The 19,304-nt window shown below is 38.6% G+C and overlaps 1 long non-coding RNA gene across 20 annotated transcripts; it reads right to left on the reverse strand.

The window, feature by feature from the left end:
• Positions 1-2,552: 2,552 nt before the first annotated feature.
• Positions 2,553-18,324, reverse strand: LOC103935350. Of its 20 annotated transcripts, none has more exons than XR_007256283.1 (8): positions 18,138-18,324; positions 17,890-17,990; positions 17,039-17,581; positions 15,933-16,107; positions 15,297-15,849; positions 15,040-15,156; positions 14,253-14,949; positions 2,553-4,421 (listed from the first exon to the last, which is right to left on the reverse strand). It is a non-coding gene; the product is annotated as an uncharacterized LOC103935350 (long non-coding RNA). The 20 variants fall into 20 exon arrangements; XR_007256282.1 differs by having other exon boundaries at positions 15,300-15,849; positions 18,138-18,323; XR_007256272.1 differs by having other exon boundaries at positions 15,043-15,455; positions 15,623-15,849; positions 18,138-18,322.
• Positions 18,325-19,304: the final 980 nt, after the last annotated feature.

Below are 19,304 nucleotides of genomic sequence, written 5' to 3' on the forward strand. Positions count from 1 at the left end.
GTTGTACTGTAAAGTAATATCGTACCTAAAGCTTCCTAAAAAGCCACCCAAAATTTAGAAGTAAATCTTGGGTCACGATCCGAGACAATACTCACTGGAACACCATGGTACTTCACAATCTTCGATATGAATAATTCAGCTAATCGGCCCAAAGAATACTTTTCCCTTACTGGAACAAAATGCGCTGACTTAGTAAGCCGATCAACTGTCACCCAAATGCCATCAAAACCATTATGTGTACGCGGAAGCTTGTACACAAAATCCATCGTAATGTTTTCCCATTTCCACTCTGGAACGAGAAGCGGCTGCAGCAACCCAAACGGCTTCTTCCTTTTAGCTTTAACCTGTTGGAAAATGGCACACCTACTCACATACTCAGCTATCTCTCTTTTCATACCCAGCCAATAATAGAATAGTCGAATGGTACGATACATTTTAGTACCTCCTAGATGCATCGCATAAACTGAGATATGCGCTTCATCAAGAATTGCTTTCTCTAATTCCAAATTATTTGGCATAAACATTCTACTCTCCTGCATAAGCATGTCATCCGATTCTCAAACTCTGAAGTCTTTCTTTTTCCCTTGATTCCTTGCTTGAATTATTTCCTGGGTCTCTTCATCAACCATCTGGCCTTCAAATACACGATCAATTAAAATCGGCCTAACTTGAAAATTAGCAAGTAAGGCTACCTCCTGATCTTCTACCTCTAACCTCACTCCAGTTGATCTCAAGTCTGCCAGAAGAGGAACACGATTAGCGTACAACGCGTTAATACGGCCCTAAGATTTTCTGCTAAGTGTGTCAGCTACCACATTCGCACGACTAGGGTGATAATCAGTAGTGCAATCATAATCATTAAGCAGTTCCAACCATCTCCGTTGATGAAGATTAAGGTCTCTCTAAGTGAAAAGATATTGAAGACTCTTATGATCCGTAAAGATCTTACATTTTTCCCCATAATTTTCCATAAAGATAATGTCTCCACATCTTCCAAACAAAGATAATGGCTGCTAACTCCAAATCATGCGTAGGGTAATTCAACTCATGAGCCTTTAATTGTCGTGAAGTATAAGCAATCACCCTACCATGTTGCATTAGCACACATCGTAGACCATTTAAGGAAGCATCACTGTAAACTTCGAAATTACCACTATCATCAAGTAGTGCCAAAACAGGTGCATGAGTGAGACAATACTTCAATTGCTGGAAAATTCTGCTCACAATTATCATCCCATTCAAATTTAACATCCTTCCTCGTTAACCTCGTCAGTAATAAAGTAATTACGGAAAAATCCTTTACAAACCGTCGGTAATATCCTGCTAAGCCAAGAAAACTCCTCACCTCAGTAACGGTTCGTGGTTGCTCCCAATTCTCCACTGCTGCTACCTTTTGAGGATCCACCAAAATACCTTGAGCAGATATGACGTGTCCCAAAAATGCCATTTGATCTAACCAAAATTGGTACTTGCTAAACTTAGCATACAGTTGGTGTTCCCTCAACCTTTTCAACACCAAAGTAAGATGTCGAACATGCTCAGATTTAGACTTAGAGTATACCAGGATATCGTCAATAAAGACAATAACAAACCTATCCAAACACAGCTCGAATACTCAGTACATCAAATCCATAAAAGCTGTTGGTGCATTCATCAATCCAAATGGCATCACCAGAAACTCGTAATGACCATAACGAGTCCTGAAAGCTGTCTTAGGGACATCCTTACTACTGATCTTCAACTGATAATAACCAGACCTCAAATCAATCTCAGAAAATACGCAAGCACCTCGAAGCTGATCAAACAAATCATCTATACGCGACAATGGATAACGATTTTTAATTGTTACCCGATTTAATTACTGGTAATCAATGCATAGACTCAAAGTCCCGTCTTTCTTCCTCAAAAACAACACTGGAGCTCCCCAAGGTGAAGTACTAGGCTGAATAAAACCTTTATCCACTAATTCCTGCAACTGAATTTTCAATTCCCTCAACTCAGTAGGAGCCATTCGATAAGGAGTTAAGGATATAAGGTTAGTACCTGGAAGCAAATCAATGGTAAACTCCACATCTCGACCTGGTGGCAATCTAGGTAAATCATCAGGAAAATGCCTGACTACTCTCACGTCCTCCACGTTACTAGGAGCAACATCATTCAACACTACATGAGTTAAGTATCCCTGGCAACCTTTTGGTAACAACATTTTTGCTCACACAGCAGATATAACGTCATGTCTCACCCCACTCTGCTCACCCACAAAAGTAACCATAGGTAATTCAAGACGATGGACGGTAACTGTTTTCCCGTAGCAATCAATATTGGCACGATTAAAATGCAACCAATCTATGCCCAAAATCACATCAAAATCAACAATATCTAACGGGATAAGGTTAGATGGCATAACTACATCCTCCATCATCACTGGACATCCTGGATACACATAATCGACATAACATCTCTCCCCTCTAGTTATAGCAAACTCTAAATCATACCCTAAATGTGTAGGGTGAGGTTGCTTCACTTGAGCAAATGTATGAAAAATAACAGAATGTGTCGCATCACAATCAATCAATACTCTAGCAAAATAACTAAGGATATTTAACGTACCCATAATTAAGTCAGGATTATTCTAAGCATCCTGCAGAGAAATATTGTGGATACGCCCCTTGGTCTGCTGTCGTCCACCATGACCTCTACTAGTCTGACCACCTCGACTCTGCACATTACGCCCCTGACTAGGCTAACCAGACTGCCTTGAAGATCCCACACTATTAGTAGCAATCTCTCTCTGCTGAAGCTATCCTCCCTGGTACCACTGAGATCCACCTGCTGGAATGGGAGGATACGACATATAACCTCCGGAGTACTGAGGATACCCACATTGAGAATAAGGATCCTGGGGATACGGATACTGTCCTAAAGCATAAGGAACAGCATCACCCTAATAATAGTAGGCACCACCACGACTCATCTGACCATAACTACCAGGCCCTGGAACTTGCTGGATCGGCACAGATGGTGGTAAGAAAGATTGCTGAGGCTTCTGTTGATTCTGAGGACAATTTGCAGCTCTATGTCCCATTTTCCCACAAGTGAAACAACCACTGTTGCCTCTCCTACACTCTCCAAAATGCCGATTGTTACACCTGTGGCACAACGGAGCTCTTCCTCTACCAGTATTGCCCTGTCTCTGGCCTCTAGGAACCCCAGAAAATCTACCACCTCTTCCCTGACCAGTGGCACTAAAACCTTCGCTGGAAGAACTGGAACTAGTCCCACCTCGCTTAAAACTCTAGGTCTTGCGAAGTCCTAGAGATGCTTGACCTTTACCTTTATCGTCTTTCCTCTGATTGCCATATTTTTCCTCTTCTTCACTCTCACTAGGCATGTTCTCAGAATTCTCAATCCTTAACAAAATCTCATAGAACTCCTGATAAGAGTCGCAAGGAGTAGTGGTCGACATAGAACGCCACTTTTTCTTAGTACCCAATAAAAAACGACGAAGCATCTCACCCGGATTGGCAGCAACCTCCGAATAATAACGAGATAAATCAGTGAACCTCTTATAATATTCATTCGCCGTCAACTTCCCTTACCTCAACTCAGTAAATTCTTGCTTCTTACGATCAATGTACTCATGAGGCACAAACTTTTTCCGAAACAAATGTTTAAACATCTCCCAGTCAGCCCTTTCCTCTGGGGTCAAACTACCAACCTCATGTTCCCACCAGGATGATGATTCCTTACCCAAGAACCATGAAGTCGTCTCTACCCACTTTTCAACAGGAAGATTCCCCTGATTATGCAACACTCTAAAAGTCTTTTTAAGATGCTCCAGCTACTGCTCAGCTCCCTCAAAACCCTCGTGGCACTTAAACTTATCCAGCTTCAAATTATACATGGTCTCAAGAATTGGGGAGAGCGGAGCGCAGACTGAATAGCGGTAACAATAGCTTCCCCTAATTGAGTTACATCGGGGAAACTAGGCTCAGCAGAGCGATGTGGTTCCCTACAAGGCGGCATAGTTCTGACAGAAGACACCAAAATAATTAGAACACTCACAAAATATGCAAGACCACCAAACCTATGCTTTGATACCAAACTGACACACCCTAACCGGAATCAAGGCGTGCTGGTCCGCCACGTGAGGGTGACGTAACCATGTGTACAGTGCGGAAGCAAAAGATAATAATAAAAGTACAAATAAATAAAAACCAAGCTACTAAATAAACTAATTAAAGTAACACACTAATGCGAGACTAAATGTGATAAACATAATCAGAGCACAGAAAACCTAAGTGCAGTCCAGAAGAAGAATACTAATTACACAACACCCAAATGTGATCCTACATTTGTGATGTTCTATCAAAACCACCGACAAGTCATCGTGAACCACCAAAGCTGCTTCTAACTAGAACCTGGAGGGGTGCAAAACAGAAAGTGTGAGTAGGCAAAAACAAAGCTTTTCAAAATCATTTCATTATCAAAAGTTCTAACCCTTCACCTTAAAACCCTGTATAGTTTCCAGAAAATAAAATATACACATATATCAAAAACATGTTCAAAAATATACCATGTCAAATGCCTCCACAAAAAATGTAAGTAACCTAAGTAATGTCAATCAATGCAAGTAACATGTCAGCCAGAGTCACCTAACGTGACATGGACGGCTGAATCTAGAGCTCAAATTCCCAACTCACTAACTATACCTGCACACGAGTCGGAACCACCTAAAGTGGTCTGTACGACAAGATTGATTGTAAATAAATACGCTCAAGTGCTACGATCACGTGAAGACTGGGCGAATAATCACGGGTCACCTACGAGTCGGAACCACCTATAGTGGTCTGTACGACAAGACTGTGCACCTAACTTGGATCCAAGATGAACGTGTGGTGCGGGAGGTGAATATCACGGGAAGGGCTGTGCCCTACTCTGGGCGGGAGCACTAACACTGAGGTGCAGGTCATGAGCTCTCTATGCATCTCACATAACCACTAATTCACCATAAACTTACCTGGCACTTACATGTGCGTTCGTAGCACCAAACATAAATATATGCAACTACTATTGCATAAATAAATAGGCAAACGCTATGCATGGCATTTAAAACATATAAACACTCTATTTCATTTTCTGGGAAAAACCACAAGTATATAGGTATATACGGAAAACCAAAAGCCCACTCACTGATATGTGGAAGGGTCGTAACCCCCTTGCCTCGAGTAACTGCGCTCGTCCTCAGGATGGGTCTTACCTATATGCGAAACAACTATAAAAATGTCAATTTAAAGCACATAACCAAAACTAGGTAATAACTTCTCATACAATGCTCAAATGGGGTGTGTGAATACACCAACGTGATCTAATCAACCTCACGAACAACCCCATATTTTTAAAATAATTTTTCGAGGCTCCACGCGCCCCCACGTGCGACCAAAACTGACGGATGCCCTAACCACCGTTAGGGAATATTCCGTTAAACCCTAACAGATTCCGTTAAAACTAACCTAACGCTGTTAAAAATATTTCGTTAACTTAACGAAATATTCCCTTGTCTTCACCGGTAAGTCTCGCTGGCCGCCGCCGTCCACCACCGTCAGTCCCGCCGTCTGCAACTTGAATTCTCACCGGAAACTGGAAAATTTTCAAAACTTCATATCTTCTTCATTTCTCAACCAAAATTCATGAAATTGGTACCAAAATGAAGCTTACAACGAGTAGAACAAAACCTTACCACTTTGAAGCCCTTAAATTCATGGAATCTCGCCGGACAAACCACGAAATTTCGGCCAAACCTGCAACTCGCCACTCCTGGCCTTCCTGACGTCCAATTTCTTCCAAAATGCTTCTCCGAGCTTCGTGAGAGTATTCTAAAGCTTCCTATCACCTTAAAAACTTCTAAAACCCCCACGATCACGTGTGCATGAATAGTGCACAAAATCTGGGTTCCCAGGTTCTTAGGTTTTCGAGGGTTTCACGTCTAAAAAATGGTATAGATGAGTTCGTGATAACGAGATGAAGGTGATGGTACTAAACACGATAATGCCCTTGGTGGGTATTTGCCATTTTGGTGTGTTGTTTTGTTGTTTTTGGTGGTTGACTCTATAAAACACACACATACACCCATACTACACACTCACGTAACCCCCTCTCTCTTCTTTCTCTCGGATTTTCTTCCATTTCCTTTGCAAGTGTATGGATGAACTTCAAAACCAACCTTTCATGCACGGATTGACTTTTAGAAGGTAAGATTCGAACTCCTTGCAAGCTCCTGAGTTCATCCATACCACTTTTAGAACTTGAAACCCTCGAAAACCCTAGAACCCGAGAACCAAATTTTCATGCATTGTTCATGCACTAATCCTTGCGAAAGTTTCAGTGGATTTTAAGGCCTTAGGGAGCTTTAGAATACTCTCACGAAGCTCTGGAAATAAGTTTGAAGGATTTTGGACGTCGGGATAGCAAGTTCTAAGGTTGGCCGGATTTTGCGAAGTTTCTCCACCGAGATTCCGTGAATTTCAGGGCTTGAAAATGGTAAGGCTTTGTTCTACTTGTTGTAAGCTTCATTTTGGTACCAATTGCATGGAATTTGGTTGAGAAATGAAGAAGATATGAAGTTTTGAAAATTTTCCAGTTTTTAGCAAGAATTCATGTTGCAGACGGCAGCGCTGACGGCGGCGGCCGGCGAGACTCACCGTAGAAAACAAGGAATATTCCGTCAACTTTGATGGAATATACTAGCGGCGTTACTAACGGCGTCAGGTATATTTAACGGTATATTCCATTTTTGGACGGAATATTCCTTAATGCCGTTAGAGTTACCACACGTGTGCCAGGCACATGCCAGCGCGTAGCCGGCGCGTGGGAGGTCAGAAAATTATTTTAAAAATATAGGGTTGTTCATGAGGTTGAGTAGATCACGTTGATGTATCCAAATATCCCATTTGAGCATTGTATGAGAAGTTATTACCTAGTTTTGGTTATGTGCTTTAAATTGACGTTTTTATAATTGTTTCGCATATCGGTGAAACCTATCCTGAGGACGAGCGCAGTCACTCGAGACAAGGAGGTTACGACCCTTCCACATATCAGTGAGTGGGCTTTTGGTTTTCCGTATATACCTATATACTTGTGGTTTTCCCAGAAAATGAAATGGAATGTTTATAGGTTTTAAATACCATGCATAGTGTTTGCCTATTTATTTATGCATTAGTAATTGCATATATGTATGTTTAGTGCTGCGGACCCACAGGTAAGTGCCAGGTAAGTTTATGGTTTATGATTGTGAATTAGTGGTTATGTGAGATGCATAGAGAGCTCATAACCTATACCCCCGGTGTTAGTGCTCCCGCCCAGAGTAGGGCATAGTCCTTCACGTGATGTTCACATCCCGCACCACACACTCATCTTAGATCCAAGTTAGGTGCACAGTCCTATCGTACAGACCACTTTAGGTGGTAGAGGAAGAACTTTGTTGTGCCGCAGGTGTAATAATCGGCTATTTTAGAGAGTGCAGGAGAGGTAGTAGTAAATGTTTTACTTGTGGGCAAATGGGACATAGAGCTGCAAATTGTCCCCATAATCAGCAAAGACCCCAGCAGTCTTTCTTACCACCACCTGTGCTGATCCAGCAGGTTCCAAGAACCGGTAGTTATGGTCAGATGGGTCGTGGTGGTGCCTACTATTATCAGGGTGATGTTGTTCCTTATGCTCCAGGGCAATATCCATATCCCTATGATCCTTATTCTCAGAGTGGGTATCCTTAATACTCCGGAGGTTATACGCCGTATCCTCCCATTCCAGCGAATGGATTTCAGTGGTATTAGGGAGGACAGCCTCATCAGGGAGAGATTGCTACTAGTAGTGCAAGATTTTCAAGGCAGTCTAGTAAACCTAGTTAGGGGCGTAATGTGCAGGGTTGAGGTGGTCAGATTAGTAGAGGCCGTGGTGGACGACAGCAGACCCAAGGATGCATCCACAATATTTCTCTGCAGGATGCTCAGAATAATCCTGACTGGATTATGGGTACGTTAAATATCATTGGTTATTTTGCTAAAGTATTGATTGATTGTGGTGCGACACATTCTGTTATTTCTCATACATTTGCTCAAGTGACGCAACCTCACTCTACACCTCTAGGGTATGATTTAGAGTTTGCTATGCCTAGAAGGGAGAGATGTTATGTAGATTGTGGGTATCCAGGATGTCCAGTGATTGTGGAGGATGTTGTTATGCCAGCTGACCTTATCTCGTTAAATATTGTTGATTTTGATGTGATTTTGGGCACAGATTGGTTGCATTTTAATCGTGCCAATATTGATTGCTACGGGAAAACAGTTACCTTTCATCGTTCTAGATTACCTGTGGTTACTTTTGTGGGTGAGCAGAGTGGGGTGAGATATGGCGTTATTTCTGCTGTGAGAGCAAAAAGGTTGTTATCAAAAGGTTGCCAAGGATACTTAGCTCATGTAGTGTTGAACGATGTTGCTCTTAGTAGCGTTGAGGACGTAAGAGTAGTCAGGCATTTTCCCGATGTTTTCCCTGATGATTTACCTGGATTACCGCCAGACCAAGATGTGGAGTTTACCATTGATTTGCATCCAGGTACTAATCATATATCCTTAACTCTTTATCGAATGGCTCCTGCTGAGTTGAGGGAAATGAAAATCCAATTGTAGGAATTAGTGGATAAATGTTTTATTCAGCCTAGTACTTCACCCTGATGAGCTCCAGTGTTGTTTGTGAGGAAGAAAGACGGGACTTTGAGGTTATGCATTGATTACCGGCAATTGAATCGGGTAACAATTAAAAATCGTTATCCATTGTCGCGTATAGATGATTTTTTTTATCAGCTTCGAGGTGCTTGTGTATTTTCTAAGATTGATTTGAGGTCTGGTTATTATCAGTTGAAGATCAGTAGTGAGGATGTCCCTAAGACAACTTTCAGGACTCGTTATGGTCATTACGAGTTTCTGGTGATGCCATTTAGATTAACGAATGCACCAACAGCTTTTATGGATTTGATGAACCGAGTATTTTAGCCGTATTTGGATAGGTTTGTCATTGTCTTTATTAACAATATCTTGGTATACTCTAAGTCTAAATCTGAGCATGTTCGACATCTTACTTTGGTGTTGAAAAGGTTGAGGGAACACCAACTGTATGCTAAGTTTAGCAATTGCCAATTTTGGTTAGATCAAGTGGCATTTTTGGGACACGTCATATCTGCTCAAGGTATTTTGGTGGATCCTCAAAAGGTAGCAGAAGTGGAGAATTGGGAGCAGCCACGAACCGTCACTGAGGTGAGGAGTTTTCTTGGCTTAGTAGGATATTACCGACGGTTTGTAAAGGATTTTTTCGTGATTGCTTTACCACTGATGAGGTTAACGAGGAAGGATGTTAAATTTGAGTAGGATGATAATTATGCGTAGAGTTTCCAGCAATTGAAGTATTGTCTCACTCATGCACCTGTTTTGGCACTCCCAGATGATAGTGGTAATTTCGAAGTCTACAGTGATGCTTCCTTGAATGGTTTGGGATGTGTGCTGATGCAGCATGGTAGGGTGATTGCTTATGCTTCACGATCATGAGTTGAATTACCCTACGAATGATTTGGAGTTGGCAGCCATTATCTTTGCTTTGAAGATGTGGAGACATTATCTTTATGGAGAAAAATGTAAGATCTTTACGGATCATAAGAGTCTTCAATATCTTTTCACTCAGAAAGATCTTAATCTTCGTCAACGGAGATGGTTGGAACTACGTAGTGATTATGATTGCACGATTAATTATCACCCTGGTCGTGCGAATGTGGTAGCTAATGCACTTAGCAGAAAATCTCAAGGCCGTATTAACGCGTTGTACGCTAGTCGTGTTCCTCTTCTGGCAGACTTGAGATCAACTGGAGTGAGGTTAGAGGTAGAAGATTAGGAGGTAGCCTTACTTGCTAATTTTCAAGTTAGGCCGATTTTAATTGATCGTGTACTTGAAGCCTAGATGGTTGATGAAGAGACCCAGGAAATAATTCAAGCAAGGAATCAAGGAAAAAAGAAAAACTTCAGAGTTCAAGAATCGGATGGCATGCTTATGCAAGAGAGTAGAATGTTTGTGCCGAATAATTTGGAATTAAAGAAAGCAATTCTTGATGAAGCGCATATCTCATCTTATGTGATGCATCCAAGAGGTACTAAAATGTATCATACCATTCGACCATTCTATTATTAGCTGGGTATGAAAAGAGAGATAGCTGAGTATGTGAGTAGGTGTGCCATTTGCCAACAGGTCAAAGCTGAAAGGAAAAAGTCGTGGGTTGCTGCAGCCGCTTCCCATTCCAGAGTGGAAATGGGAAAATATTATTATGGATTTTGTGTACAAGCTTCCGCGTACACATAATGGTTTTGACGGCATTTGGGTAATAGTTGATCGGCTTACTAAGTCAGCGCATTTTATTCCAGTGAAGGAAAAGTATTCTTTAAGCTGATTAGCTGAATTATTCATATCAAAGATTGTGAAGTACCATGGTGTTCCAGTGAGTATTGTCTTGGGTCGTGACCCCAGATTTACTTCTAAATTTTGGGTGGCTTTTCAGGAAGCTTTGGGTACGAGATTACTCTACAGTACGGCATATCATCCTCAGACAGAAGGACAATCAGAAAGGACCATTCAGACATTGGAGGATATGTTGAGATCTTTGGTGTTGCAGTTTGGCGATGCTTAGCACAAGCGGTTGATTTTAATGAAATTTTCCTACAACAATAGCTTTCATTCGAGTATCGGCATGTCACTATTGAGGCACTATATGGTAAATCTTGTCGTACACCCTTATGTTGGTTTGAGGTCGGAGAAAGGGTTTTGGTGGACCCTAAGGGGGATGGATTGTAACATCTCATATCGTCCAGAGGAGTGATCCTTAAATGTATATTCTCATCCCTACCTAACACGAGGCCTTTTGGGAGCTCATTGGCTTCAGGTTCCATAAGAACTCCGAAGTTAAGCGAGAATGGGGCTAGAACAATCCCATGATGAGTAACCCACTGTGAAGTTGCTCGTGAATTCCCAAAAATAAAACTATGAGGGAATGGTAAGCCCAAAGTGGACAATATCGTATTACGGTGGTGGAGCGGGCCCGGGAAATGATCCGTCCCGGGCCGGGATGTGACAATAGCGCTCGTTTTAGCCATGTCACAAAAAACCGTATCCAACCGAAGGCCATAAGACCAAACATAATTTATTATTTAAAAACTACAACTTGAATTCAAATACAACGGCTAAGTGACGTCAGTTAGCCGTTGGATTTGAAATTTTCTTTTGCTATAAATATGGTGGATATTGGGCTATAATTCACATAACTTTGAATTCAATCTATTTCAATTCAATCTCTTTTAATTCAATCTTTTTCAATTCAAGTTTGCAATGAATTCCAACTTTGGATCCTCTTCGGATTCCAACTAGGGGTCCTCATCCAATTCCAAATTGGAAGCAAAATGGGCGCAAATGAGACGAGAAGATAAGGAGTTTGATGAAGAAGTTCAAGAAGATGAGGCGCAAATGTTATTTAATGTTCTTTCATATTGTTTAATGTTGTTTCATGTTACCTAATTAAATTTAATGTTGTATAATGGCTTAGGAAGTTATAGGAAAAAAAATATAATTTAAAAAAAATATGAAACAAATTTTGTGAAATAGAAGTTATAGGAAAAAAAAATAGAATTTAAAATAAAATGAAACAAATTTTGTGAAATAGAAGTTATAGGAAAAATTTTGTAAATAAAAAATAATAATAAAACTGTAAAAAAAAAAAAAAAAAAAATCAATGCAAAGGCTAGCTGACGTCAGCTAGCCATTGCATTTGAATTTTAGCTTAAGAATTCCTGTAGGTTATAACCGACAGGAATAATGATTTTTCTGGCCAGCCCCGAGCTGGCATACAGCCAGCCCTCCAACCCTCCAACCCTTTCAGATTTCGTGGGACCCTCTTATATTCCACAAGCCCTCTGGCCTAGCCCTAGGTTGAAGATAGTTTTCAGGCTATTTTGGACCTTCTGGCCCTCTAGACCCTTCGGTTGAAGATGGCCTAACTCACGCTAAGCCAAAAAGTTTATTATAGCCTTAGATCATGTCATTCTTCGAATGTGTTTTAGGCTCGATTTATTAGCAGTTTTCGAAAAATTGCGCTAGCTCTAACTTAAAGGTATTGATTTAATGACCAGTCATTCAAAAAGATGTGCATTGATTCCTAGGGGTGATTTTGGTACATTACCGTACCAAAACCTCTGTACCAATTACCATACCAAATATTTGGTACGGCAAAATCTATTACCATTACCATACCAAACTTTCAGTATACGAATATCGGTATACCAAATAGTTTGGTTGGTATGGTATGCCAATAGTAATTGCCACTTTGTTTTATGCCACTTAGTTTGCCCAAAATCTAATATTTTTTAATTAATGTAGAAGTGTAAAAAATATAGAAAAAATATATAAACGCTCGTAATGACAAGCTTTACAACTTTCATGAAGAGCTTAACTTTGAAATTCGTCATTATAATCATATAAATCATAGATCAAAATTTAACCGTTAATTGTTGTTTACATTTACGCTTCATTTTTCTCATCAAATTTTGTTTTTTTCGGATTTTCTTTTTTTGAAAACATAATCTATTAAAGAATGCAGGAAGATGAACGGTTTGGATCGTTGATATTATGTTCAGAGTTTTACAGTTAGTGAAAATATTGCTTGATGTTTATAAAGTTTCTACAAACAATATGACATCGACTCATATTTCAGTTAACCGTAAATATCGAAACGTGATATCAAAGATCTGAACCATTCATCTTCTTACATTCGCCAGATGATCATGTATTCAAAAAAGAAAATTTTAAAAATGAAATTCAGTAAGAAGAATAAAGCGTAACTGACAATCGACGGTTAAATATAAATTTAAGGTTTATGGATTATAGTGTTGGATTTTGAAGTTGACTTCTTCATAAAAGGTGTAAAGCTTATCACTATCAGTGATTGTATATATTTTTTTTACATTTTTTACACTACAACAATAATTATTATTAATTTTGCCCTCAAATAATTATATGAATAAATACATAATATAATATTAATAATATTGGTAGGTACGGTATACCATCGGTACTGGTTTTGGATACCAGTACCTTACCGAAACAGTATGGTACGGTACAAATACCGTACCGTTACCAATTGGTACAAATTTTTGGTAATAATTTGGTATGGTATGGTTGGTACGGTAATTTGGTAAAAATTTCCACCCCTATTGACTCTAGTACTTTGGGCTCTAAATAAGACTGTTGTTAGATTCAATATGATGAATAGAATTGTTTTTTTTTTCTTTTTTTGGGAAAAAAAAAAGAAAGAAAAAAGAATATATCAGTTTTTTATGTGAAAGTCACTTGTGAAGAAGCATGTTGGAGAATAGAGTTTGACATCGGAAACCGAGGCATTTTATAATAAAGTCTCATACCAAATAATAAGTGATTGGCTAAATTAGAAACAATATGAATGATATTAGTGGTCATACTAAACCTTTAGGTTAGATCATTGTTTATTGATTCATAGTTGGTACTCTTATGTTTTTACATATTTTCTTATATGCCACCAATTCATTACAATATATTTAGGTATGAAGATTTCAGTACACTAAGTTAGTATAATATGTTTAGGTACAGACATTTCTTTCACTAGTTTCGTATAATATATTTAGGTACCAACATTTCGGTACCTTAGTTTAGTATTATATATTTAGGTAAGGAATTTTCGATACACTTATGTTTTTGCATATTTTGTTATGTGCCACTAATTAACTACAATACATTTACATATGGACATTTTGGTACACTAATTTAGTACAAATATATTAAGATACAAACATTTAGGTACACTAATTAGAGGAAGTTAAATAAAATTAATGAATTAAAATGTGTATAATAATCAATTTAAAATTTAATGTAATGACATTAAATAAGATATCTATTAAATATTAAAACAAAAATATAATATGAATTTGAATTAAGTACACATTAAAGGACTAAAATCAATATCCAATCTAACACCAGGTTTTTATTAAATTTTAATCTTCTTTAAGGATTAAAGTTTAAAAACCCTTTTATTTTTTCAAACAAAGTAGAGCGAAAGGACTTTTATTGTGGAGGGTAATAGGTAATTTTAAAAGCTGAAAATATGAGGAGAAAATAAAAAACAGTGTTGAACTAACCGTAATAAATCTTTTCCCAGAAATTGAGTCGGCTTCCACTTTTGAATGTTGAACAATCACTGGCCAATGTTATCAAGGGGAATTCTCCGTCGTGATCTTTAGCCATGGCTAGTTATGGGTAGCGCTAAATCAAATCTCATATATAATAGAAATGTGAAAAACGACAGTGTAAGTATGCAGATAAAATATGTAACCAAAAAGATCACACACGGGCAAAAGAAGATATAGCTAGGGCGTCGACATTAATAATTGGTCATGTTTGAAACTCAGTCGATTCCCTCTCTTACCAAATCGTTTATAACGAAGGCCGAGAGAAATCAGTTGAGAGGCATCGGTAACGTGCAGTGTTTCGCGTGGAGTAACAGAATAGAGATAACGAGCCATTATTTCCTCATTTGACAAACTCTGAGCGAAGACAACTGGAGGTGTCAGTGCCGGAAGGTAAAATACTAAGTAATTTGTCATTCTTTTCAACCATGCGTTTGGCTACTTCAACCCTGTTTTGACTGTTCTATATTGCGCACGCTGCAGTTGTTAAGCGGCCGGACTGCATAGTGAAGAACTGTACCGCCACTTGAAATTCTTTCACTTCCTACCTGGGGATGGTCGCGAAGAAACTGGATCGCTTTATCCCAATCACTAGACTTCACATATTTGACGAAAGTTGCATAGATATCGTTTGCATTGCTCTCATGTCCTGAATGCCATATTTTATTTTAACTTTGTTAACTGCTAACTTTCCCACGCAATATCTTAATTTGTGAGGGATCAAGGTATATATACACACTACCTGCATTGAGCCCTTCTTCCATTGCGAGCTCTGGCCTAGCTTCACGATCAGTTGGGGTTGGCCCATCATCATGATCAATCGGGGCTGGATACGCTTGAAGAAGTGACCTCTCATCTGAAAATGGAAATCTTGATGTTCAGATATTACCATCAATTCTTAATTTTTCCTTTCTTTTCCTTTCTTACAAATGCCTATGTGTGTGAGAAGTTCAGCATCGTAAAACTAATTGGTAAATGAGAAGGTAATACGCCTACTACTAATAAGCACAAGTAAGGTCCCTCTTTTCTCCAATGTGGGATTCACTCTCAATACGCTCCCTCATGTGTGACGAAATTTCAAGCTTAACATGTGGACAACACAAATCGGATGACGTGGAGCATGTGTGACCATTGCCATAGAAAGTTAGGATTCCACTGTAAAACCAATTGGTAAATGAGAAGGTAACACAGCTACTAAAAAGCACAAGCAATGTCCCTCTTTTCTCTGATTGGCAATATTGGAGTAGCTCAATTACTTATAAGTACAAGCAAGGTCCCTCCTTTCCTTGATGTGGAATTCACTATCAGCAATATGTACGTACCTGTTCTTGTTCTGTCTGATGGTTGACTATAATGTGGCATCAATTTATTTGACAAAATATCTCATGCTTCTTTCGCCGTGATTGCGCTTTTGATAAACTTACAAGTATCGTCCCCGCGAAAACTCTGGATTGCATATAAGGCCCTGGCATCCTTCTTCCTCCAAGCCTTACGTTCATCTTTTTTTTCTTCATCTGTTTTAGGAGCTTTGCCTCTTTTGGAAACGTCCCTATTAGTAAAATTAAAATATATAAATAAGTATAAAATCTAATTTCCAATATTGAATACTTGAATATTAATATGGAAACATACATAAAAAAATTTACATCCGTAGGTTCATTGGTGCCTTCGACGACGTCCTAAAGATCTTCGGCCAACAAGTAGGTCTTAACCGGACAGCTTCAATCTTTATTGTTAATACGGTTAGGAGGTTTAAGATTAGCCATTACACAGGTAGGGACAACCGTTGCTAACACATTTAATCTGCCTATTACCAACAAAATTTTATGTTAATCAAGCGTAAGCGAGGAAAAAAAAAAAAAAAAGGAAAATTTTTTATTGTTGTAGCCTCTTTTGAAGATTGCCCTAACTCAATCTGTGTTGGGGCAATCTTCAAAAGAAGCTGCAACGATGAGCTATATAATTCTTAATTAACCTACATGTCCAGAGTAGCCAATCTTCTCATTTATAGATAAGCAATAATGTAAGGTTTTTTTTTTCCCTTTATATGTTCGTTTGTAATAAAAGATTAGCAATTAAAACATGGAAAAAGACCAAGAAAGATAGAAATGAACAAAATTATAAGCTTTGTAAGACAACGGTTGGTGTCAAAACTCAGATGGAGTCTAAATTTAATACAACACGTACTGCTGCGACTGTTCTTTTTGGTCTCAGCATCACGGGATGGCTTGAGAGAAAGAGAGGGGCTTGTCAATGTTAGAGGTTGCCAACAACAATGTTATGTTCGTGCGTGTGTGAAAGTTGCATGTAAATTTGACTTCTTAACCAAAAGATTGTGTATTGAGTAGGATACTGATTCGGTTCAATTCTTTTATGTGTATCAAGCGAACGAGGACTTAAAATTTAGTGTAACTTCCTGTATGCTTGCCTAAAATGTAAATGAAAGCGAAATAGAAACTAAAATGAGAAACAAAATGTAATTATTTCATGACAAAGTCAAGGTTACAAACGTTTACAAAAGTAAAATTTAGGCAGATGGGCCAAGCTACATGACTTGAAATGTAATTGATTGGAAATGTAAAGAAAGCAATAAAACTCTAGCAAAATTCAAGCCATGAAAAGTAAGTAATGCTAGAGTAGTCCATCGAGATCACTAGTATTAGACTGGACTTAGTACAAAACATGCGCCTTAGAGAGAAAATCATGGTGGTTGGAAATGCAAATCCATCGAATCTTACCACAGGGTGACTGAGCTGTAAGGTTTTGGATCACAAAGATCGTAGGCAATGTTTGCTTCGAAAGAAGGCTTGAGATTGTAGTTGAAAAGCTAAAGAGTTTTGCTGAAGAGCAATTGGGCTTTCACTGAAAAACACTTGGGTTGATTAAATTTGACGAAGGTCCTGAGCTTGAAGGCATGTGGCTCTATTTATAGACACAGGAAAAAAAAATCTCACATTGTTAAGTTGGAGCAGGGGTAAATCGGTCATTTGATGCTAACAGTGACTACAATTTCTAGATGTTGGTAGTGACATATCGTGTCGGATGACGTGTTTGTGACATCAGCGTGTGGATGATGCATGCATAGGTAATTAAGGAGACAAGATATTTTCAGACCTGGGTCGCCTGTATGGAAGAAACACTTTGGAGAGATTTCTGTTCAGGCCTCAGACAGGTTGGAGTTAAATGAGATGGTCCTCTAAGCCTTGGTTTGAGCTTCGAAGTTGGTGGGCCAAAGTCATGCAACTTTCGCTGAATAAAAATGAATAGGCCTCATAGCATACCTAATTTATGGCTCAAACAATAACCATTTCAGTTAAAAAAACTGAAAGCGAAATAAATTATCAAATAATATCCTAATATGTCAACCAGAGAAAGAGTTTAAACATTTTTCAAGGAATTGCAATTAGATGGGTAAGCTACTAAGAGCACGGAAACGTGTAAAGGCACAGCAATAAGATACCATGCGAGACGCCGATTCAGAAAAAGTAATATAATTAGGATATGGATTACCAAGCTAGGAACGAACAAGAGAAGAAATTACAGTATGCATTTTCATATTTTGAGTGATTCAGCTTCCAACTCAACTCACCTTTTAGCAGGCCTCCAGCAAAGGGTTACCAAAGAGGAAGCAACAAGATCCAAGCACGAAATCAAACCAACGCCCTGATCCGATAAGGAAGAACCCGCAATCTATAAAGAAATTCGAAAATATGTAAGCAACATGGTTAAAATACCACGTATTCAGTCCCAAAAAACTGTTCAATCTGGATAAAGAAACAAAAAAAAATAAAGATCTACTAAGAACCAAATGAGACAACTCGGGAGAAGTTTAAGAACCTGGCAAGAAAACAAGAGAATGTTGCGACCTTAAACGAAGAGAAACACAACTACCATGACAGCTAAGAGAAAGGCCTCTGAACTTTGGTTGATTGATAAGTGTAATGGTTGTAATCTTTATTCTAACAAATCAAAAACAAACAAAAAAACAAAAGTGTAATCTCATCTTTGATGAGTTGTCTCTCTTTTTATGGTGTACTCGTCCACTCATCTTATCTCTTTCTAAAGACATATAGATATATAGAATCCAGACACATGAAAACATGTAAAAAAAAAATTGTTAAAAAGGTAATTTTGCATGTGTGGGGAAAATTATATACCATGTAAAATTGGTGAAAGAAGTGATGAATTAAGTAAACACTGTGTCTGATATGTACAACCTAACTACCATGTCCTCGTGTTCTAGTCAATCGTTTCTACTGAAGAAAGTATCATAAAATTAATTGGCAATATGAGAGTGGGTCAAACTCTTATAAGCTAAAGTCCCTCTTTCTATCAATGTGAGGCTTATTCTCCACATCTACTCACTACTAGAATGCTCCACAATAGACATCTTGGACATATAATTGATTGTCGTGTTAGAGTATGAGTCTAAACATGACATTAAAGCAGGTTATAGTGTGAGAATTAGATATGAAAAAGTCTTATTAATAAGCTTTGAGTAATCCTAATTCTTGTAGGATTGAAAGTACTAATGATAGTTTGAGTTTTGAGGACTTAAATATGTGCAAGGATTGTGTATATTCACATGTTAATATGAACTGGATAGTTGAGTCCTATGCTGATTCTAATAGGAGGCCAGCAAGGAAAACATTCACACTACAAGAAAAATGAGTATTGCACACAATAAATTATATGTGCCCTTTGAGGCCAAAAAGCACCAACAATTGTGCTCATAGACCAATAGCAACAGCGCAGCTACTATCTTTGTGTATGTGCCCTCTATGGACGTCACCATTTCCAAAATGGCACAATACACACATTTGGTGTTGAAAGAGGCAGGCACAAATGGACCACTATTTGTGCCTGTTTCTGACAACTTTATCAGAAGACTTTTTCCAGCCATTTTGACACTTATATTTTACTTGTGCCAACAGGAATTAAATATTAAAAAAATCAAAATTTAAAAAACTCAAATTGAATTGAGGAAATGCAAAAATTTAAATT

The sequence above is a fragment of a genome, unplaced genomic scaffold (assembly GCF_019419815.1).
Source record: "Pyrus x bretschneideri cultivar Hongxiangsu unplaced genomic scaffold, Pyrus_bretschneideri_v1 Contig13, whole genome shotgun sequence".
Lineage (NCBI taxonomy): Eukaryota > Viridiplantae > Streptophyta > Magnoliopsida > Rosales > Rosaceae > Pyrus > Pyrus x bretschneideri.